This window comes from Pleurodeles waltl, chromosome 9 (genome assembly GCF_031143425.1).
Source record: "Pleurodeles waltl isolate 20211129_DDA chromosome 9, aPleWal1.hap1.20221129, whole genome shotgun sequence".
NCBI lineage: Eukaryota > Metazoa > Chordata > Amphibia > Caudata > Salamandridae > Pleurodeles > Pleurodeles waltl.
In genome coordinates, this window is record NC_090448.1 from 606,916,783 (window position 1) to 606,940,253 (window position 23,471).

Sequence of the window (23,471 nt, forward strand, 5' to 3'; positions counted from 1 at the left end):
CAAACGTATCATTTCTTAATAGATCTAAAAACACTGTAATTACAAATACATTTCCAAAATAGAACACATCAGCCATCCTTACAGAAGAAACTCAGACAATCCTGTATACCAAATCTACTATAAACCTAAGCCAAGCACATTTATTTTCACAACCCAATTCAAGAGTAACCGGACATGACATTCCCCACTATATCTCATGCCACAGGATCTCGATATTCTCAACCAGCGTTTCAGATTATTCAAGTCTTATTCATTAACACAATGTTCCAAAAAATTTAATGTTCCAAAGAATTGGTTGAACCCACCTCAAAGTTCAAACATTCTTAACAGTCATATAAAATTCTTATATGTGGAATCTTATCAAGACAAATCATATTAATAAGTATGTTACTACCAGATCCCGTTCTCAATGGGAATTTGTCCACATATTTCCCAACACTTAACATGAAACATATCTTATTTATAACTACAATATTAAAAATACTGCTCATTTCAAAATACCATTCAAAAATATTCTGCAGCAAATTCAACCATTGGCCAAGTTAGCCGTTTGTCTGCAGATTTCTTCATACTTATTCAGACCATTTTCCACTGAATTCAAAGAAAGTATCTGTAGGAAAGTACCATCTTGCCTGGCATGTTACCCCCATATTTCACTGTATATATGTTGTTTTAGTTGTATGTGTCACTGGGACCCTGACAGCCAGGGCCCCAGTGCTCATAAGTGTGCCCTCTATGTGTTACCTGTGTTATGACTAACTGTCTCACTAAGGCTCTGCTAATCAGAACCTCAGTGGTTATGCTCTCTCATTTCTTTCCAAATTGTCACTAACAGGCTAGTGACCAATTTTACCAATTTACATTGGCATACTGGAACACCCTTATAATTCCCTAGTATATGGTACTGAGGTACCCAGGGTATTGGGGTTCCAGGAGATCCCTATGGGCTGCAGCATTTCTTTTGCCACCCATAGGGAGCTCTGACAATTCTTACACAGGCCTGCCAGTGCAGCCTGAGTGAAATAACATCTACGTTATTTCACAGCCATTTTACACTGCACTTAAGTAACTTATAAGTCACCTATATCTCTAACCTTTACCTGGTAAAGGTTGGGTGCTAAGTTACTTAGTGTGTGGGCACCCTGGCACTAGCCAAGGTGCCCCCACATTGTTCAGGGCCAATTCCCCGGACTTTGTGAGTGCGGGGACACCATTACACGCATGCACTATACATAGGTCACTACCTATGTATAGCTTCACAATGGTAACTCCAAATATGGCCATGTAACATGTCTAAGATCATGGAATTGCCCCCCCAATGCCATCCTGGTATTGGGGAGACAATCCCATGATTCCCCGGGTCTCTAGCACAGACCTGGGTACTGCCAAACTGCCTTTCCCGGAGTTTCACTGCAGCTGCTGCTGCTGCCAACCCCTCAGACAGGTTTATGCCCTCCTGGGGTCCAGCCAGGCTTGGCCCAGGAAAGCAGAACAAAGGACTTCCTCAGAGAGAGGGTGTTACACCCTCTCCCTTTGGAAAAAGGTGTTAAGGCAGGGGAGGAGTATCCTCCCCCAGCCTCTGGAAATGCTTTCATGGGCACAGATGGTGCCCATTTCTGCATAAGCCAGTCTACACCGGTTCAGGGATCTCCCAGCCCTGCTCTGGCGCGAAACTGGACAAAAAGGGAAGGGGAGTGACCACTCCCCTGACCTGCACCTCCCCTGGGAGGTGCCCAGAGCTCCTCCAGTGTGCTCCAGACCTCTGCCATCTTGGAAACAGAGGTGCTGCTGGCACACTGGACTGCTCTGCTTGGCCAGGGCAAGCAGGTGACGTCAGAGACTCCTTCTGATAGGCTCTTACCTGTGTTGCTAGCCTATCCTCTCACCCAGGTAGCCAAACCTCCTTTTCTGGCTATTTAGGGTCTCTGCTTTGGGGAATTCTTTAGATAATGAATGGAAGAGCTCATCAGAGTTCCTCTGCATCTCTCTCTTCACCTTCTGCCAAGGAATCGACTGCTGACCGCGCTGGAAGCCTGCAAAACTGCAACAAAGTAGCAACAACGACTACTGCGACCTTGTAACGCTGATCCTGCCGCCTTCTCAACTGTTTTCCTGGTGGTGCATGCTGTGGGGGTAGTCTGCCTCCTCTCTGCACTAGAAGCTCCGAAGAAATCTCCCGTGGGTCGACGGAATCTTCCCCCTGCAACCGCAGGCACCAAAGAACTGCATCACCGGTCCTCTGGGTCTCCTCTCAGCACGACGAGCGAGGTCTCTTGAACTCAGCAACTCTGCACAAGTAACTCCCACAGTCCAGTGACTCTTCAGTCCAAGTTTGGTGGAGGTAAGTCCTTGCCTCCCCACTCCAGACTGCATTGCTGGGAACCGCGTGTTTTGCAGCTACTCCAGCTTCTGTGCACTCACCAAGGATTTCCTTTGTGCACATCCAAGCCTGGGTCCCCGGCACTCTAACCTGCATTGCACGACCTCCTGAGTTGTCCTCCGGCGACGTGGGACCCTCTTGTGCAACTTCAGGTGAGCTCCGGTTCACTCCACTTCGTAGTGCCTGTTCTGGCACTTCTGCGGGTGCTGCTTGCTTCTGAGTGGGCTCCTTGTCTTTCTGGGCGCCCCCTCTGTTCGTCACGTAATTGGTGACATCCTGGTCCCTCCTGGGCCACAGCAGCATCCAAAAACCCTAACTGCAACCCTTGCAGCTAGCAAGGCTTGTTTGCAGTCTTTCTGCACGAAAACACTTCTGCACAACTTTTCACGACGTGGGACATCCATCCTCCAAAGAGGAAGTTTCTAGCCCTTGTCGTTCCTGCAGAATCCTCAGCTTCTACCATCCGGTGGCAGCTTCTTTGCACCCACAGCTGGCATTTCCTGGGCATCTGCCCACTCCCGACTTGATCATGACTCTTGTACTTGGTCCCCTTGTTCCACAGGTACTCTCGTCAGGAAATCCATCGTTGTTGCATTGCTGGTGTTGTTGTTTCTGGCAGAAACCCCCTATCACGACTTCTGTGCTCTTTGGGGAACTTAGGTGCACTTTGCACCCACTTTTCAGGGTCTTGGGGTGGGCTATTTTTCTAACCCTCACTGTTTTCTTTCAGTCCCAGCGACCCTCTACGAGCTCACATAGGTTTGGGGTCCATTCATGGTTCGCATTCCACTTCTAGAGTATATGGTTTGTGTTGCCCCTATCCCTATGTGCTCCCATTGCATTCTATTGCGACTATACATTGTTTGCACTGTTTTCTATTGCTATTACTGCATATTTTGGTATTCTGTACATATATCTTGTGTATATTTGGCATCCTCATACTGAGGATACTCACTGAGATACTTTTGGCATATTGTCATAAAAATAAAGTACCTTTATTTTTAGTATATCTGTGTATTGTGTTTTCTTATGATATTGTGCATATGACACCAGTGGTATAGTAGGAGCTTTGCATGTCTCCTAGTTCAGCCTAAGCTGCTCTGCTAGCTACCTTTTCTATCAGCCTAAGCTGCTAGACACCTCTTCTATACTAATAAGGGATAACTGGACCTGGTACAGAGTGTAAGTACCCCTTGGTACCCACTACAAGCCAGGCCAGCCTCCTACATTGGTGGCAGCGGTGGGATAAGTACTTGCAACTACTTACCACTTTTGTCATTGTACTTTTCATAAGAGAAAAATATACAAAACAAGTTCAGTGTATGTACACCTAACCAAAAAGTTTTGCTTTTCTTCTCTCACTTCTTTTACTAAGTGCTGAAAAGTACCTCTAAACTTTCAAAAAGTTCTTAAAAAGTTTTTTTCCTGTTCTTTAAAAAGTTCTAACAACTTTTTCTTTCTTTTTATATCCCTTAAACACTTTCTAAAAATGTCTGGCACAGGCCAAACTGTTGATCTGTCCAAACTTGCTTATGATCACCTTAGCTGGAAAGGAGCAAGGAGTCTCTGCATTGAAAGAGGTTTAGGGGTAGGGAAGAATCCCTGTAGAGAACTGTTGGTTAATATGCTCATTGAACAAGATAAGACCAGAGTTGGCACTTCTGTTGAGAAATTAGCTGATGGTTCCCAATCTGACCCTGGGGCACCCCTAGCAAAGGATTTAGAAGGGAACCTTCCCAACCTGCCCCTTAGCAGGCCACCTAGCATAGCTGGTACTGATGTGAACTCACATCACAGTAAAAGTGTTGCTTCACATCACAGTCATAGTGTTGCTTCTCATCACAGTAGAAGTGTCACTTCTGTAGGCCAGAATGTGAGTGTGCCATCTGTTAGGGCAAGGTCTCCCTCTGTTCATTCTCACCATTCTTCTGTTTCAATGCATGCCCAACCCACCCACCCTGATGACAGAGTGTTAGAAAGGGAGCTCAATAGATTGAGAGTGGAACAATCCAGGCTGAAGCTCAAGAAGCAACAGCTGGATTTAGATAGGCAGTCCTTAGAGATAGAAAGAGAAAGACAGAAATTGGGTTTTGAAACTCATGGTGGCAGCAGCGGTATTCCAAATAGTCATCCTGCAAAAGAGCATGATTCTAGGAATCTGCACATGATAGTTCCCCCTTACAAGGAGGGGGATGACATTAACAAGTGGTTTGCTGCACTTGAGAGGGCCTGTGTTGTACAGGAGGTCCCTCAAAGGAAGTGGGCTGCTATCCTATGGCTATCTTTCAGTGGAATGGGTAGGGATAGGCTCCTTATTGTAAAGGAAAGTGATGCCAATAATTTCACAGTTCTTAAGAATGCACTCCTAGATGGTTATGGCTTAACCACTGAACAGTACAGGATGAAGTTCAGAGAAACCAAAAAGGAGTCTTCACAAGACTGGGTAGACTTTGTTGACCATTCAGTGAAGGCCTTGGAGGGGTGGTTACATGGCAGTAAAGTTTCTGACTATGAAAGCCTGTATAACTTAATCCTGAGAGAGCATATACTTAATAATTGTGTGTCTGATTTGTTACACCAGTACCTGGTAGACTCTGATCTGACCTCTCCCCAAGAATTGGGAAAGAAGGCAGACAAATGGGTCAGAACAAGGGTGAACAGAAAAGTTCATACAGGGGGTGACAAGGATGGCAAGAAGAAGGATGGTAAGTCTTCTGACAAGGGTGGGGACAAATCTAAAAATGAGTCTTCATCAGGCCCACAAAAACACTCTGGTGGGGGTGGTGGGTCAAAATCCTCTTCAAATCAAACCAAAGAAAATAAACCATGGTGCTATTTATGTAAAATAAAAGGCCATTGGACAACAGATCCCAGTTGTCCAAAGAAAAGCACCAAGCCTCCTACCACTACAACCCCTGCTGCTACACCTAGTGCCCCTAGTAATAGCAGTGGTGGTTGGAGCAAACCTACTAATAGCCAATCCAAGGGAGTAGCTGGGCTCACTTTTGGTAATTTAGTTGGGGTTGGTCTTGTTAGGGAGACCACAGAGGCTGTGCTAGTCTCTGAGGGGACTATTGATTTAGCCACCTTGGTTGCTTGTCCCCTTAACATGGATAAGTACAAGCAACTACCCCTAATAAATGGTGTTGAGGTTCAGGCCTACAGGGACACACGTGCCAGTGTTACAATGGTAATAGAGGACCTGGTCCACCCTGAACAACACCTACTTGGTCACCAGTACCAAGTAACCGATGCTCATAACAACAGACTTAGCTACCCCATGGCTGTTGTAAATCTCAACTGGGGTGGGGTTACTGGTCCAAAGAAAGTTGTGGTTGCCTCAGATTTACCTGTAGACTGTCTACTAGGAAATGATTTAGAGACATCAGCTTGGTCAGATGTGGAGTTGGAGGCCCATGCAGCAATGCTGGGCATTCCAGGGCATATTTTTGCTTTAACCAGGGTTCAGGCCAAAAAGCAAAAAGGTCAGGGTGACTTGGATCCTGGAAGAATGGACCAAGTGCTCTCTAAAGCTAGGGTTAGTAAAGGCAAATCACTACCTACTATCCCTCCCTCTACAGTGGATTCAACTTCTGAGGAAGAAGAATTTCCACCCTGTGCAGAACCTACACCAGAGGAGCTGGAAGCAGACACTGCTGAGCTTTTGGGTGAAGGGGGGCCTGCCAGGGAGGAGCTGAATGTGGCACAGCATACCTGTCACACACTGGAGGGTCTAAGGCAGCAAGCTGTCAAACAAGCAAATGCGGATGTCAGTGACTCTCACAGAGTTTACTGGGAGGACAACCTCTTGTACACTGAAGCAAAGGATCCAAAACCTGGAGCTGCCAGGAGATTGGTGATTCCTCAGGAGTACAGAAAGTTCCTCCTAACTCTAGCCCACGACATTCCCTTAGCTGGACATTTGGGGCAAATGAAAACTTGGGACAGGCTTGTCCCCTTGTTTCATTGACCTAGAATGTCAGAGGACACAAAGGAATTCTGTAAGTCCTGTGAAACCTGTCAAGCCAGTGGCAAAACAGGTGGCACTCCAAAGGCACCCCTTATTCCACTGCCTGTGGTTGGGGTTCCCTTTGAAAGGTTAGGGGTTGACATAGTTGGCCCCCTTGACCCTCCTACTGCTTCAGGCAATAGGTTTATCTTGGTGGTAGTGGACCATGCCACCAGATATCCTGAAGCAATTCCTCTAAGGACCACTACAGCTCCTGCAGTGGCAAAGGCCCTCCTGGGAATCTTTTCCAGGGTGGGCTTCCCAAAAGAGGTGGTATCAGACAGGGGAAGCAATTTCATGTCTGCTTACTTAAAGGCCATGTGGAAGGAATGTGGTGTAACATACAAGTTAACTACACCCTATCATCCACAAACAAATGGACTGGTGGAGAGATTTAACAAAACTCTCAAAGGTATGATAATGGGACTCCCTGAAAAACTCCGCAGGAGATGGGATATCCTGTTACCTTGCCTCCTTTTTGCTTACAGGGAGGTACCCCAAAAAGGAGTGGGCGTCAGCCCCTTTGAACTCCTATTTGGACACCCTGTGAGAGGTCCTCTAACACTTGTGAAGGAGGGTTGGGAACAACCTTTAAAAGCTCCAAAGCAAGACATAGTGGACTATGTACTTGGCCTAAGATCTAGGATGGCTGAGTACATGAAAAAGGCCAGTAAAAACCTTCAGGCCAGCCAAGAGCTCCAAAAGCAATGGCATGACCAGAAGGCTGTTTTGGTTCAGTACCAACCAGGGCAGAAAGTGTGGGTCTTGGAGCCTGTGGCCCCAAGAGCACTCCAAGATAAATGGAGTGGACCCCACATAATTGTTGAAAAGAAGGGAGAAGTCACCTACTTGGTTGACTTAGGCACTGCCAGGAGTCCCCTTAGGGTGCTCCATGTCAATCGCCTAAAACCCTACTATGACAGGGCTGATCTCACCCTGCTCATGGCAACAGATGAAGGACAGGAAGAAGAGAGTGACCCTCTCCCTGATCTCTTCTCTTCCACAGAACAAGATGCTCTAGTGGAAGGTGTAGTTTTGGCAGATTGTCTTACTGCTGAGCAGAAAGACCACTGCATAAATCTCCTGGGTCAGTTTTCTGAACTCTTCTCTACTGTGCCAGGCACCACTTCTTGGTGTGAGCACACTATAGATACTGGAGACAGCTTGCCTGTCAAAAGTAAGATCTATAGGCAGCCTGACCATGTCAGAGACTGCATAAAACAAGAAGTGCAGGAAATGCTTGAACTGGGAGTGTTTGAGCACTCTGAAAGTCCATGGGCCTCTCCTGTGGTACTTGTACCAAAACCTCATTCCAAAGATGGAAAGAAGGAAATGCGGTTTTGTGTAGACTATAGAGGTCTCAACCAAGTAACCAAAACTGATGCTCACCCTATACCCAGGGCAGATGAGCTGATAGATACACTGGCATCTGCCAAGTATCTAAGCACTTTTGATTTGACTGCAGGGTATTGGCAGATCAAATTATCAGAAGATGCAAAAGCAAAAACTGCATTTTCAACCATTGGAGGACATTACCAATTCACAGTAATGCCTTTTGGATTGAAAAATGCACCTGCCACTTTTCAAAGGTTGGTGAACACAGTCCTGCAAGGGCTGGAAGCTTTTAGTGCAGCATATCTAGATGATATAGCTGTCTTTAGCTCCAGTTGGGATGATCACCTGGTCCACCTATGGAAGGTTTTGGAGGCCCTGCAAAAGGCAGGCCTCACTATCAAGGCTTCAAAGTGCCAGATAGGGCAGGGCAAAGTGGTTTATCTGGGACACCTGGTACGTGGAGAACAGATTGCACCACTTCAGGGGAAAATCCAAACTATTATAGATTGGGTTCCCCCTACAACCCAGACCCAGGTGAGAGCCTTCTTAGGCCTCACTGGGTATTACAGGAGGTTCATAAAGAACTATGGCTCCATTGCAGCCCCTCTTAATGACCTCACATCTAAGAAAATGCCTAAAAAAGTATTGTGGACAGCTAGCTGTCAGAAAGCTTTTGAGGAGCTGAAGCAGGCCATGTGCTCTGCACCTGTCCTGAAAAGCCCCTGTTACTCCAAAAAATTCATTGTCCAAACTGATGCATCTGAATTAGGGGTAGGGGCAGTCTTATCACAACTTAATTCTGAGGGCCAGGATCAATCTGTTGCTTTTATCAGCAGGAGGTTGACCCCTAGAGAAAAGCGTTGGTCTGCCATAGAGAGGGAGGCCTTTGCTTTGGTCTGGGCACTGAAGAAGTTGAGGCCATACCTGTTTGGCACTCACTTCATTGTTCAGACAGACCACAAACCTCTACTTTGGCTAAAACAAATGAAAGGTGAAAACCCTAAATTGTTGAGGTGGTCCATATCCCTACAGGGAATGGATTGTACAGTGGAACATAGACCTGGGAGTACCCACTCCAATGCAGATGGACTCTCCAGATATTTCCACTTAGACAATGAAGACTCATCAGGTCATGGCTAGTCTTATTGTCCTTCGTTTGGGGGGGGGGGTTGTTTAGGAAAGTACCATCTTGCCTGGCATGTTACTCCCATATTTCACTGTATATATGTTGTTTTAGTTGTATGTGTCACTGGGACCCTGCCAGCCAGGGCCCCAGTGCTCATAAGTGTGCCCTGTATGTGTTACCTGTGTTATGACTAACTGTCTCACTAAGGCTCTGCTAATCAGAACCTCAGTGGTTATGCTCTCTCATTTCTTTCCAAATTGTCACTAACAGGCTAGTGACCAATTTTACCAATTTATATTGGCATACTGGAACACCCTTATAATTCCCTAGTATATGGTACTGAGGTACCCAGGGTATTGGGGTTCCAGGAGATCCCTATGGGCTGCAGCATTTCTTTTGCCACTCATAGGGAGCTCTGACAATTCTTACACAGGCCTGCCACTGCAGCCTGAGTGAAATAACATCCACGTTATTTCACAGCCATTTTACGCTGCACTTAAGTAACTTATAAGTCACCTATATGTCTAACCTTTACCTGGTAAAGGTTGGGTGCTAAGTTACTTAGTGTGTGGGCACCCTAGCACTAGCCAAGGTGCCCCCACATTGTTCAGGGCCAATTCCCCGGACTTTGTGAGTGCGGGGACACCATTACACGCGTGCACTATACAGTACATAGGTCACTACCTATGTATAGCTTCACAATGGTAACTCCGAATATGGCCATGTAATATGTCTAAGATCATGGAATTGCCCCCCCAATGCCATCCTGGTATTGGGGAGACAATCCCATGATTCCCCGGGTCTCTAGCACAGACCCGGGTTCTGCCAAACTGCCTTTCCCGGGGTTTCACTGCAGCTGCTGCTGCTGCCAACCCCTCAGACAGGTTTCTGCCCTCCTGGGGTCCAGCCAGGCTTGGCCCAGGAAGGCAGAACAAAGGACTTCCTCAGAGAGAGGGTGTTACACCCTCTCCCTTTGGAAAAAGGTGTTAAGGCAGGGGAGGAGTAGCCTCCCCCAGCCTCTGGAAATGCTTTCATGGGCACAGATGGTGCCCATTTCTGCATAAGCCAGTCTACACCGGTTCAGGGATCCCCCAGCCCTGCTCTGGCGTGAAACTGGACAAAGGGAAGGGGAGTGACCACTCCCCTGACCTGCACCTCCCCTGGGAGGTGCCCAGAGCTCCTCCAGTGTGCTCCAGACCTCTGCCATCTTGGAAACAGAGATGCTGCTGGCACACTGGACTGCTCTGAGTGGCCAGGGCCAGCAGGTGATGTCAGAGACTCCTTCTGATAGGCTCTTACCTGTGTTGCTAGCCTATCCTCTCACCTAGGTAGCCAAACCTCCTTTTCTGGCTATTTATGGTCTCTGCTTTGGGGAATTCTTTAGATAACGAATGCAAGAGCTCATCAGAGTTCCTCTGCATCTCTCTCTTCACCTTCTGCCAAGGAATCGACTGCTGACCGCGCTGGAAGCATGCAAAACTGCAACAAAGTAGCAACGACGACTACTGCGACCTTGTAACGCTTATCCTGCCGCCTTCTCGACTGTTTTCCTGGTGGTGCATGCTGTGGGGGTAGTCTGCCTCCTCTCTGCACTGGAAGCTCCAAAGAAATCTCCCGTGGGTCGATGGAATCTTCCCCCTGCAACCGCAGGCACCAAAGAACTGCATCACCGGTCCTCTGGGTCTCCTCTCAGCATAATGAGGGAAGTCCCTTGAACTCAGCAACTCTGTCCAAGTGACTCCCACAGTCCAGTGACTCTTCAGTCCAAGTTTGGTGGAGGTAAGTTCTTGCCTCCCCACGCCAGACTGCATTGCTGGGAACCGCGTGTTTTGCAGCTACTCTGGATCCTGTGCACTCACCGAGGATTTCCTTTGTGCACAGCCAAGCCTGGGTCCCCAGCACTCCAACCTGCATTGCACGACCTCCTGAGTTGTCCTCCGGCGACGTGGGACCCTCTTGTGCATCTTCAGGTGAGCTCTGGTTCACTCTACTTTGTAGTGCCTGTTCTGGCACTTCTATGGGTGCTGCTTGCTTCTGAGTGGGCTCCTTTTCTTGCTGGGCGCCCCCACTGTCTCCTCATGCAATTGGTGACATCCTGGTCCCTCCTGGGCCACAGCAGTATCCAAAAATCCTAACCACGACCCTTGCAGCTAGCAAGGCTTGTTTATGGTCTTTCTGCACGAAAACACTTCTGCACAACTCTTCACGACGTGGGACATCCATCCTCCAAAGGGGAAGTTTCTAGCCCTTGTCGTTCCTGCAGAATCCTCAGCTTCTACCATCCAGTGGCAGCTTCTTTGCACCCACAGCTGGCATTTCCTGGGCATCTGCCCACTCCCGACTTGATCGTGACTCTTGGACTTGGTCCCCTTGTTCCACAGGTACTCTCGTCAGGAAATCCATTGTTGTTGCATTGCTGGTGTTGTTGTTTCTGGCAGAAACCCCCTATCACGACTTCTGTGCTCTTTGGGGAACTTAGGTGCACTTTGCACCCACTTTTCAGGGTCTTGGGGTGGGCTATATTTCTAACCCTCACTGTTTTCTTTCAGTCCCAGCGACCCTCTACAAGCTCACATAGGTTTGGAGTCCATTCGTGGTTCGCATTCCACTTCTAGCGTAAATGGTTTGTGTTGCCCCTATCCCTATGTGCTCCCATTGCATTCTATTGTGACTATACATTGTTTGCACTGTTTTCTATTGCTATTACTGCATATTTTGGTATTGTGTACATATATCTTGTGTATATTTGGCATCCTCATACTGAGGGTACTCACTGAGATACTTTTGGCATATTGTCATAAAAATAAAGTACCTTTATTTTTAGTATATCTGTGTATTGTGTTTTCTTATGATATTGTGACACCAGTTGTATAGTAGGAGCTTTGCATGTCTCCTAGTTCAGCCTAAGCTGCTCTGCTAGCTACCTTTTCTATCAGCCTAAGCTGCTAGACACCTCTTCTATACTAATAAGCGATAACTGGACCTGGTACAGAGTGTAAGTACCCCTTGGTACCCACTACAAGCCAGGCCAGCCTCCTACAGTATCCATTTACATTCTCTTAAATTCAAAGCCCTTGTTAAATCACCTCCTCGAGAATTATGATTGATTTTCTCAATCACCATCCATTGTAAAGAGTAAGTGGGATATTCCAATGCAGTAAAATGATCCACTAGTGGTGCTCCTGAGGTTTTACATCTAATACGGCTGCAATGTTGCAGAATCCGTGCCTTAACTTTCTGTTTAGTCTGACCCACATACAGCAAATCACAGGGACATTTAATGATGTAGATTACATTACTACTATTGCAATTTGTGTGCTCTTTCAAAGTCACAGAAACATTTCGATAATTAAACATTTTCATTTCCATACATTGTGAACATGCCTTACAAGATCCACATTTGTAGTGGCCTACAATTCTCAGATTCAACATAGATATCAAAGAGGGTTTAGTGGGTTCAAATAACAAAGAGCTGACTACCAAATCCTTGATATTTGTACCCCTCTTAAATGCATACATAGGTGGATCATCTATCTCAAGATCATTTGGAATCAATATTCCAGTACTGATTAATAATCTTTCTTATTTCTGTCCTTCTTGTGCAATAAGTCGTAACGCATATTAGTCTAGCTTTCTCATTCTCAGACCTTTGCTTAGGTATCAAAAGGTTTTCTCGGTGACAAAACATGCTCTTTTGCATGCCTTTTTGACTAGACTTCTCGGATATCCACGTGTTACCAGACGATTTACCAAATCATCGGATTCCAAAAAATAATCCTGTTTTCGAGAACAATTCCTCTGAATTCGGAGGAATTGACCATAAGGTAAATTATCCCGCAAATTTCGTGAATGGTGACTCGAATATTGTAATAAAGAAATCTTCTCACTTTGTTTTCTGGATAGAGTAGTATATAAATGTTATTCCTCTACTTTAATAGTTAAATCCAAAAAGTCAATTTCAGAAGAACTGTATTTGATAGTAAATTGAATGTCATTCGATCTATTATTCAACCAATTATGAAAATCCAATAGATCTTTTTCAGAACCCGTCCAAATCATTATCACATCATCAATGTATCTTCTCCACATTGTTATGTTGGGAAAATAAGGCAAAGATTCATCAAAAGGCATCCATAAACAGAATAGCTACATCTGGGGCAAAAGTCGCTCCCATTGCTACTCCTTTTGTTTAAAAATAGTAATCACCCTGGAAATAGAAAAAATTCTTAACCATTGCAATTTCAAACAATTCAATTATAAAACCAGTAGGTACTTGTGTAGGTTGAGTTCTTCTATCATGTACTTCTGTCATAACCTGTAACGCCTGCCCCTGGGGAATATTCGTGTATAATGAGACAATGTCCATTGTTACCAAAAGTTAGCTCTCACATCTAAAATCTAGATCATCAATCATTGTAATAGCTTCCATGGTATCCCTTATGTATGCTTTTGTCTCATTCACCAAGGGTTTCAGAAAAAAATCAACATACTTACAAACAGGTTCCAACATTGAACTGCATCCCAACACAATGGGACGGCCAGGGGGTCTCAACGGGTCCTTATGTACTTTTGGAAAAGGGTAAATCGTAGGGGTCCTAGGACTCTTCTTATTCAAAAAGTCATATTCTAATTCCGACAGGAACCCATTAGTTAAGCCCCCGTCGGTGACTCTTTTTATCAAACTCGCCACTTCCTTAGTAGGGTCGCGATCCAGTTTCACATAGCTCCCTATCTCTGCTAACTGTGATCGAATCTCCTCTTTGTAATCCTGAACATTTTGTACCACTATAGCTCCCCCTTTATCCGCAGCCTTTACAACTATGTCTTTGTTAGCTCTTGAACTACAAAGAGCATCCTTTTCTGCTTTAGTGGTGTTATATTTTACATATCTGCACCTCAAAATCAGATTCATTGTATCCCTCATAACAACCTGTTCAAAGGCTAAGATCTTGTGTGACATAGTATGGGCAGGAGGTGTAAAAGTAGAAGGTATCCTAAAACCAGTCACCGAAGGAGAGACACACAATGAGGTATTTTTGAAAAAATATCTCAATCTGATTTTACGAAAAAACTGATGTAGTTCCATCTTCAGATTGAAAGAGTCAGGCAATTTTGTAGGAACAAAGGATAGCCCCTTAGATAAAATTTGACATTCCACTTCAGATAAACGGTGGGTTGATAAATTAATTACTGGATTTGATACCTTTACCACCTGTAATGTTGTCTCTGTGTTTGTATTTCCCCATGTTCCTCCTGTTGGAAATGCACCTGTCTCCTCCCCCTGTACCATCCCCTGCCCCATCCTCGATCCCTGGGAAAGCCTCTGTTCCATGGACGTCTCCCTCCCCTGGTTTGTGGCTATGGAGTAGGGCCTAAAAAAGGGCCTGAGTTCAAATCCACCTTAGGTGCTTCTTGAATATGTGGAGCTGTGCTGGTACTGGGCTGCTCAGTGTCACTCTCTCTATTCTCCTCTTGTGCCAGAGGATTCAGAAAAAGTAGCATTTCTACTGGGTCCATTACGACCCCTCGTGGAGTATCGACCTCTTGTATCCTGCTTGTAATAATCTTCCAATAGGTACGGATAAGTCTGTTTCTTATCATAAAGACTAATATCCCTTGCCAGTTTATTAAGTTTATACATCTGAGTATTAGTATCAAAATCCTTCATATTCCTGTCAAGCCGGTCAAGTGCCTCTTTAGCATTAACTAAAGCCTTGTTCTCTATGATCTCCTTCTTCAATTCAGTGATTTCTTTCATCAATTTTTGCACCTCCTCTAGTGCTGTTTCTACTCCCAATACCATCCAATGTCGTGAGCAATTATTTGCTACAAAACTAAATCATTCCTTAAATTTCGGGTTATCTACAAAGATTGATGGTTAATTTCTCACTTGTAGACCTATAGGGATGGCATTGGATTGTAAATGTTTAGTTAAGGAATGTCCATGTAGACGAGTGCGTCCCAGTTTGTTCTCAAGTCTTTCTAATTTATTGATCTTCTCATTCAAAGATAGATCAATAGTTGACGGGGAATTTCCTAAAAATTCTCGACCCGTTTAACCTTGGATCAACCTGTTGATATAGTCTTCACTGTATGACAAGGTCTCCCTGTCTGAAGCCATATTACAAAGGAATTGTTTTTCAATCCTAAGGACCATTAACAATAATTAAACAAAAAAAACCTTTGCAGATCAGTATCTGCTCTAAGAGTACTTATAGACCACAGAGGGTAACCCATAAACCCGAAAGGCTGGGTAGAAGCTAAATATTGAAGACAACACTGCCTTTAAGGGGAAACCAAAAATATTTACACATTTCATAAAGCAATATAGGTGAAAATACAACATCTATTGATTGGCTTGTGGTAATGTATAATAATTGGTATTTCTAGATTGCATTGAATTAATGACATTTGAAAAAACAGAAATAGGTGAGTTGGTTGGATTGAAGGTAAGTTTCCTTATATTTAAGGATATCAATTTGGCAGATAGAATAGATGTGGAATGTTTGATTTGTTTTATTTGGTTTAATTTTTTTAGATTTAACTGCTTTGCTAGTAAAAATATGTATTAAGTGACGGAGTCAGAGGATAAGATAAGGTAAGTATAGTTTGATATTGTAAGTCAGCATAGGTGATAAGGCTGAAGGTTTTGTATTCTGATTGAGTCTTTGGTGATGTTTTACGGACTCCCATTAGTTAGTCCTGAAGAAGACCCATGGTGGAGCAGGGATTTGGCGCAGGATACTAAGGGGTTGAAACGTCGGCGTACATGGTTCAGTTCAGATTGGTTTCTGCATAGGATACTAAAGAAGGACCTAAAAAAGAGAGATTTATATTCTTTGATGATTTGGAATGGACTCAATGCAGTAAAAAAAAAAACAACTGACTGTTTTTAGTTTTTATACAGGTTTTGGATTTATTGGGATATTTACTATTCTCTTTTCTATAATCTATCACGAGCACCTTTTTCTACACTGGTTTGTCCTTTTGGTTTTTGATCATGAGATGGGTTGTTCCTATGGGATGTATTTAGAAAGATGTTTTTTAATATGTATATGTGTATGAATAAATAGATTGTTGTATTTTCACCTATGTTGCTTCATGAAATGTATAAATATTTTTGGTTTCCCCTTAAGGGCAGTGTTGTCTTCAATATTTACCTCAAATAGTCAGCGTGAGTCTTGTCAGGGTGAACCACCAAAGTATCTAAATAAACCTGTGCTTAATGATCTGGATTATATTGGCACAAAAGCAGGCAAGCCTCACTTTGGCTTCACTTAGACGCAATGTGTAAAGTATTTATGTAGCACACTAATAAAATGTAAACACAGCACTAAGAAAATCCTAAACTAGTTTGGAAAACTAGAGCAAATAAAATTACACAAAAACAACAACAATTCAATCAGTAGAACTATAAATATTTCTTTTAGAATTTCTAGGTGATAATTGTGCCAAAAAAAGCACCACTGTTGGTTATCTGATTGCACTGGACTTGGGAAACGTCAAAAGGTCATGCTGACAGCATTGGAGCACAGGTAGAATACAGAGACCAGGTTTGCCCTGCTAAAGTTACCTTCTCAAGCAAGCAAGTTGTTATTGGTGCAAGGAGCAGGTCGGGGATCATGGACAGTCACTGCTGTAGAGCGTAGAGCTGATGGTCACTGGATTTTCGTGTTGACAGTCACCATGGACGGTCAATGTCGTTACAGAGTGTAGGGCTCACTTGAGTCTTGCATTGATGGTCATCACAGACTGTCACTTTGGGTGTAAAGAGCAGGTCCCACTGGAGCTTTGTAGTGGCGATCATTGTGAGCGATCATGTCTTGGCATGAAGAGTAGCCAAAACTTCTGTATCTTCACCTTTTCTTCAGGAAGAGTATACTCTGATGCCAGTAAATTAATACACCAAATAGAATAGGACCATATTACCATTCTTTAGGGGGTGAGCACAAGCAATTTACCACTGGTTAGCTGGGGTAAAGTACACAGTGTCCTAATACTAACAAAACAAATCAGCAAAAACAGGTGGTGAAGACACAACGCTAACAAAAGACCATCAGGCCATTTCACAAAAACATTTAAGGGTACAGTAAGTAGTACCCGACAACTCTTAAGAACTCTTCCTTGACTTTTTGAATCCACTCTGGAATGTCCATTTCCCTATCAGTGTAAGTTCAAAGAAGACACAGTCCTTTCTCCTAGTACTAACTAAATATGACAGTTTCATGAATATTCCCATTTTATTCCCAGAAATGATGGTGCCCATTTTTAAAGGCTTGCAGGAAAATGGAAATGTGTTTTATAAGAGTACTGCTTTATGGTCTTCAAAAAATGCTTCAGAATAGACCCCTCTGTTTTTTAGTTGAATATTTTAGAGTACTCAAAAATGTAGAACAGTTGTTCAAGTCTTTAAACCAGACTGAAGAACATTTCAGATTTTTCACTGCTTGGCTGCTTAATTCATGCACTCAACCTAGGAAAATAAGATTATGACCAAGAAAGAGTGATTTATTTTGCAGAATGTACATTCCACGCTTAGCCTGATTGCTACATAAATTTGTATTTTCTTCCAACATTAGCAAACTGGATGCTTTTTTAGCCACACTTCGCCTGCATACATATTTAAACTGCCAATTTAGTTTGCAACAGCTAAATTCGACATATTGAGGATAACCATAAAACGGCCATTATTTTTTAGCACACAGTGTTGGGGCAGAAACAGCTTTTATCCTTTAAATGTAAATTTTAGATGAGACATTGACAGAAGAATGTATAAAGATGACGGGAGATTTGTGCTCCAGGGTACTTGCATGTGTTTAAATCTTCCACCCACTGTTAGAATGGTGGAAAGGAGCATTTTCCTGACAAATGCCTCTATGATTACAGCATTTAAGTCTTCAGCAGTCCAATCATGATATATGATCTCTATTACATTATTTTACACTAATAATAAGAATTCCTTTGTATAGTGCTGCATCCTTCACTAATGCCTTTCAAACTGCAGTAAATAACAGATTTCAGTAATTACAAATTTATGATACTAAGGCCCAGATTTATCAAATTGTCAAGCAGCACAGTGCAGTATCAAAAACTGCTGCACTGCTTGAGAAGAGGGCAGGAGAGCACCATGTTTACAATGCCACATAATGTGCTTTTCAAAGAGGAAACTCTAGCACGAAGAATACCTTTCCTTCGTATACCAGTCACCACCTCTCTTGCAGTGTTGGTAAATTTTCAATGGTTTGTGTCCATAATCTCAAATACAGCTTTTGTACGTGCCATTCACATTTGTTCCTCCCTTCCGTGATTCGAAAAGAGTTTTGCAAAACCCTTTTATCGACTCTAAAAAGCCTTTCTGAGTTGAAAAAGGCTTCCAGTACATTGAAAAGCACATTCTGGAGTCACAAACCTTATGATTTTTTGAATCACCTGGTTTGTGACCATGGACGTCACTAAGGAGTTACAGCTGCTACCCATGGCTTGCTCGTTTCTACCCCTGGCACTGTGTTGACAACTCCTGGCGTCAGAGGTGGCAAATTCAGGCCCAGGAACCCAGTGGCAGCTTGAATTATGGACTCTGGGCTCCACTCTCTTTGTTTTTTGTCAATTTTTTATTGCACTATTAGTGAATATTAATGTAGTATTCACTATTAGTGTAATAACAATAGAGTACAAATAGCTGGAATATGCCCTTCCATGGCAGCTGAGGTAAGTAAAAAACATGCTTGTAAATGTATGTTGTGTAGGTGCTTGGGGGTGTGTGTTATGTGAGACAGAGTGTACGCAAGTGTGAAAGTGGATGTGAAAGGGCGTGTGATGTCACTTCGGCTGCCCAGGGCTTTTCCGTGAATTGACGTCGATGTTTCTGACTGCAAACTCATTTTATACATGTGGCCCTATAGGGCCGGGTAAATAGCTGGACGCAGTCCAGTCTATTCACAGGAGCTCTCGGGCCGGATGTAGACGGCCTGGGAGTGGATAGGTGGCTTGCTGGGTGGAGGCGGGATATAGGGGAGGGTACAAAATGGGGGGATTGGACTCTTTCGGCGCCAGCATCGTTATGCTGCGCGGAAGTTGGCCAATCGGGAGGGCAGGAGATAAACGGGTTTTGGCATTGGAAGGCAAGCAAGTGTGGGGGCCCGAGTGGTTCAGCGACCATCAGGTGCTTTTTCTTTTGCAGGAAACGTTTTTCGGTAGATTTACAACTCGAGCCATAAAATCGTGCAGGCGCGCTTTTAGGTGCACGGGCGCCTGACCAGTTTCCTTTAATACCGCGTATCATGGCCGGGGGCATGATATCGAAGCGGTGAAGGCCGCTTTACGAGTACTCGGCGAGGCGGGCGCGGGGACCTCCTGCGGGCCGGCGTTTTGAACGAAGCCTGGGTTGGCTTGACGCGCGTGTGCACGCAGCGGCGCAGGGCGTGGCAGCGGCGACTGCCGCTTGCTTCTCCCCAGTGAAAGGGAGTAAAAAGAAGAGCAGGAAAAGGTCGGGGGGACGGCGCGGTCGCCCCCCCCTCTCGAAGTGCGGCATCAGGGCCCAAAAGGGGAGCCTCAGTTGGGCTCTGATCATGAATGGTGGCCAGAGAAAGGGAAGAACAGCAGGAGGGCAGGCCCTTCAGGGGTGGCTGCAACGGGACAGGGCACACCAGTGCAATTAGGGCAGGTGCCAGTGGGGCCAGTTGGGGCAGAGCAGCCCCTTGACCTTACTCAGGCAGGGGACACAGCGGCAGGGACTACCCTGGACACGCCAGAGAACACTGAGGATAGTGTAGGACAAGTACAAGTGGCAGGCAATGCAGTGGCAGCTAAGGGAAGTGGAGTTTGCGCGGCAGGTTGGCCAGGCCAATGGAGCGACGAGGGCTGTGCTGGTGGTTTTGGTTCCTCACAGCACAAAAAGAGGGCCGGCCACCAACCATTTGTGGATTGGGCGGATGTGGATATTGAGGCGCATATACAAGAACAAAGGAAGCTGGTGGAAGAGACAGAAAGCAGGTGGGAGCAGTTGTGTATTGCCAGGGGCGAGGCAGAGGGCAGGTCAAAGAAAGCAAAGAGGAAGGCGGGGGAGGCGGGGGTCCACCCAGAGGAGATTTCTTGGCCAGCAAAGGGTTGTTGGGTATAGATTCCACAGGAAGAACAAGGGATAGGGAAGGAGGCTGGTGCGGCCGTAGGGTCGGGCAGTGTGATGGCAGCGCCTGCTGCACACGGCCAGTCGAGGCGTAGAGAGTCGATGCTTGCATCAGAGGCAGGCAGAAAGGTGGCAAAGCCAACAGGGCGCAATACGGCTCCAGAACGTTGGTCGGAAGCTCTAGAGGGGTCCTCAGCAGCTTTCTCTACACAGTGGAAACGCAAGAAGAACATGACTGGTTTGCGCCAGAGGGGGCTAAGAGCGGGGGATGAATACTGCATGGAGGAAGCGAGTAGAGCAAATGAAAGTATGCGGATGGATGGAGAAGTGGTGCTTGAGCTCGATTATGAGGAAGAGCTGAATGAGTGGGTGGAAGGCCAGATTCAGGAGAAAGAGGTGAGCGGGATACAAGGGAAGGGGCAAGGGCGCAAGAGCGGCGCAACCCCCTCTGCTGTTTCTGTTTTACAGGTGCCTACATCGGCGCAAGGACACGTGGTGTCACGCTGCGAGGGCGGCAGAGGCAAGCTGGCGACGGACGTTGGAGCGACGGCTCGTGGGTTACAAGGTAAAGAAGAATGGTGGGCACCATGGGAGGCCAAGAAGGGTCCAGGGTACACAACTTGATATAAGTCAGTAGGGGTTGGGGATGATTCAGTGCACTTTCTTTTGGAGTCGGAAATCGGTGTCGCAAGTGGAACAGATAAAAGGGCGGACAAGGGAGTGGCAGTAAAAGAAGGGGGTGAGGTGACAGGGGGTGAGGGCAATAAAGAAGATGAAGAAAAAGGGTTGGCTGGACATAAGAAAAGATTACCTTACATGGGTCTCGCGATGCCTTTAGGGTCCCACGTGGCTGAAAAGACGAAGGCAAGAATTTGGAAGCATGAGTATGTCGATGTTTTCAAACTCCTGCACAGAGGGTTCCAAGGAGGAAGAATGGGAATCAGCACGGAGGCCCAGAGTTCCGATTACCATGGACAATTGGACTTCGGCTTTCCTCATTTATGCCTGCATATATTGTGAGAAATACCTTGACTGGGCAATTGCCATGTTTAAATACATGGACATAATTAGAAAAGCTCAGCTACACTTTGGAGGGTTTTGCCTGGCTGAACTATGACGAGGAGTTCCATGCCAGAGTTAGTGTCAACCCGGAGAAGCCATGGGGAGATGTGGATTCTGAGTTGTGGATGCAGTGGATGGCCTCGTCGCATTCGGTGGCATCAAAACATAGTGCTAGTGGTCTCCTGGTGGTGTATAAGCCTTTTCAGCAGCGTCCCGCTCATGGATGGGCGGGAGTATCTCAGAGAGCACAGGGAGTCACATCGGGAGCCTGTTTGAATTTCAACAAAGGATTTTGTTCTAGGCACCCTTGTAAGTTCACGCATGAGTGTTACAAATGTGGGGGTAAGCATCCGGTCACACAATGTTTTGCACTCAATAGCCCCACAGAGCAGTGGAGAGCGGCAAGGGGTAGAGGGAGTCATGGCGCTACTGCACCAAAGGGCACCTACTCCAATCAGACTTGAGTCATTATTGCACTGGTTGCACATGTACCCTGACACGGACACAGCACTAAAATTGGAGTGGGGTTTTAGAGAAGGGTTTAGAGTGGGCTACCAGGGTCCGCGGCAGAGGAGATTGGCGGAGAATCTGCAGTAAGCAAAAGCTATGCCGGAGGTAGTGTCAGAAAAATTGCAGATGGAGGTAGCGGAGGGCACAATTGCGGGCCCCTTTTACGGGTGGCCCTTGGAGGACCTGATGATCTCACCCTTGGGAGTAGTGCCAAAAATGAGCAGGGGGGAATTTAGCCTGAGACACCATTTGTCTTGGCCTGAGGGGGCGTCGGTGAATGATTTCATCTCACCAGAGGACACCAAGGTGGTATACGCCACGGTGGATGATGCGATACGGATCCTCCGGGGGTGTGGAAGGCATGAAGAGATGGCAAAATCTGACATTAAAGCAGCTTTTTGGCTGCTCCCGATACACCCAGAGGATTTATCTTTGTTAGGAATGCAGATGGGGCGGGCGATATATGTGGACAGAGTCCTTCCCATGGGGTGCGCAATTTCATGTGCCCTTTTCGAAGCTTTCAGTACTTTCTTGCAATGGGTGTTTGTGCAACGGAGTGGGCATCGGACGGTGTCACAGTACCTGGATGATTTTCTCTTTGTGAGAACAGCGCTGTCAGGTTCCTGTGGCAAGGCGCTTAGGCTTTTCCAACAATTGGCACAGGATTTTGGTGTACCTTTGGCGCCAGAAAAAACGGAGGGACCCAGTTGTGTTTTGACCTTTTTGGGGATTGAATTAGACACAACGGTCTTCATGGCTCATTTGCCGACGGAAAAGGTGGGCAAGATGCTGTCTTTTTTAAGGGAAGTCAGGGTGAGGGGCAAAATTGAACTCCGAGTGGCACAACAACTGCTGGGTTACCTAAACTTTGCATGTCGGGTTGTCCGTGGTGGCAGGACCTTCTGTAGGTGCATGGGGCTAGCAATGTTGGGGGCATCGCTCCCGCACCTCAGGATAAGGTTGACGGTTGGATTGCGGGAGGACATCAGGATTTGGGAAATCTTTTTGACACAATTCAATGGGGTTTCCATGGCTTTCCGAGAGGAGGACACAGTGTGGCAGGTACAGATTTTTTCAGATGCGGCAGGGGCGGCTGGTTTTGGTCTGTTCTGGGATGGGCGCTGGTGTGCAGAGTCATGGCCTGTGCAATGGCTGAGTCAAGGCAGGAGCATTGCTGTTTTGGAATTCTTCCACCTGTTGGTGGCGCTGGCAGTATGGGGCAAGGAATTGGCGAACAGGACGGTGATTTTTCATGTGGATAACCTGACAGTGGTGGAGTTGGTCAATAATCAGAAAGCTAGAGATGTGAGAGTACTGAAATTGCTCAGAATTTTTATGCTGCGTTGTTTGACTCTGAACATAATATTTAAAGCAGCACACATTCCTGGTAAACAACTCCATCGCAGATTCCTTATCTCATTTGCAGTGGCAACGTTTCCGGCAATTGTCACCCGGCGCAGACGAATTCAAGACAGCGGTCCCAGCGGACATTTGGGAGTGGGGGGCGTGATGGTCAGGAGACTGGTGGAGAGGTCGCTGGCAGAATCCACCCTTAGGAGTTACCGCCTGGCGTGGTTGGAGTTTCAGGATTTTGAAGTGTACAAGGGGCAATTTTGGAGCCAGGAGCGGGGGGTCTTGGAGGCGCGAGTGATGTGTTTTGTTCTGTTTTTCATTCACAAAGTTTTATCGCATACTACGATTGGGGGCAAGCTGGCAGGGGCGTCTTTTTATGGGAAGTTGTTTTTTGGTTGGGATCCAGCTAAGAATGATACTCTGGGGAAAATGCTGAAGGGTTGGGGGAGAGTTCGCTTTAGTTCAGTTTCAGTTCGGGAAGCTATTACTTTCGATTTGCTCTTGGAGATTCTGCATGTTTTGCCGGTGTGTTGTTTTAATGCAGATGAGGTGGTATTATTCAGGCTATGCA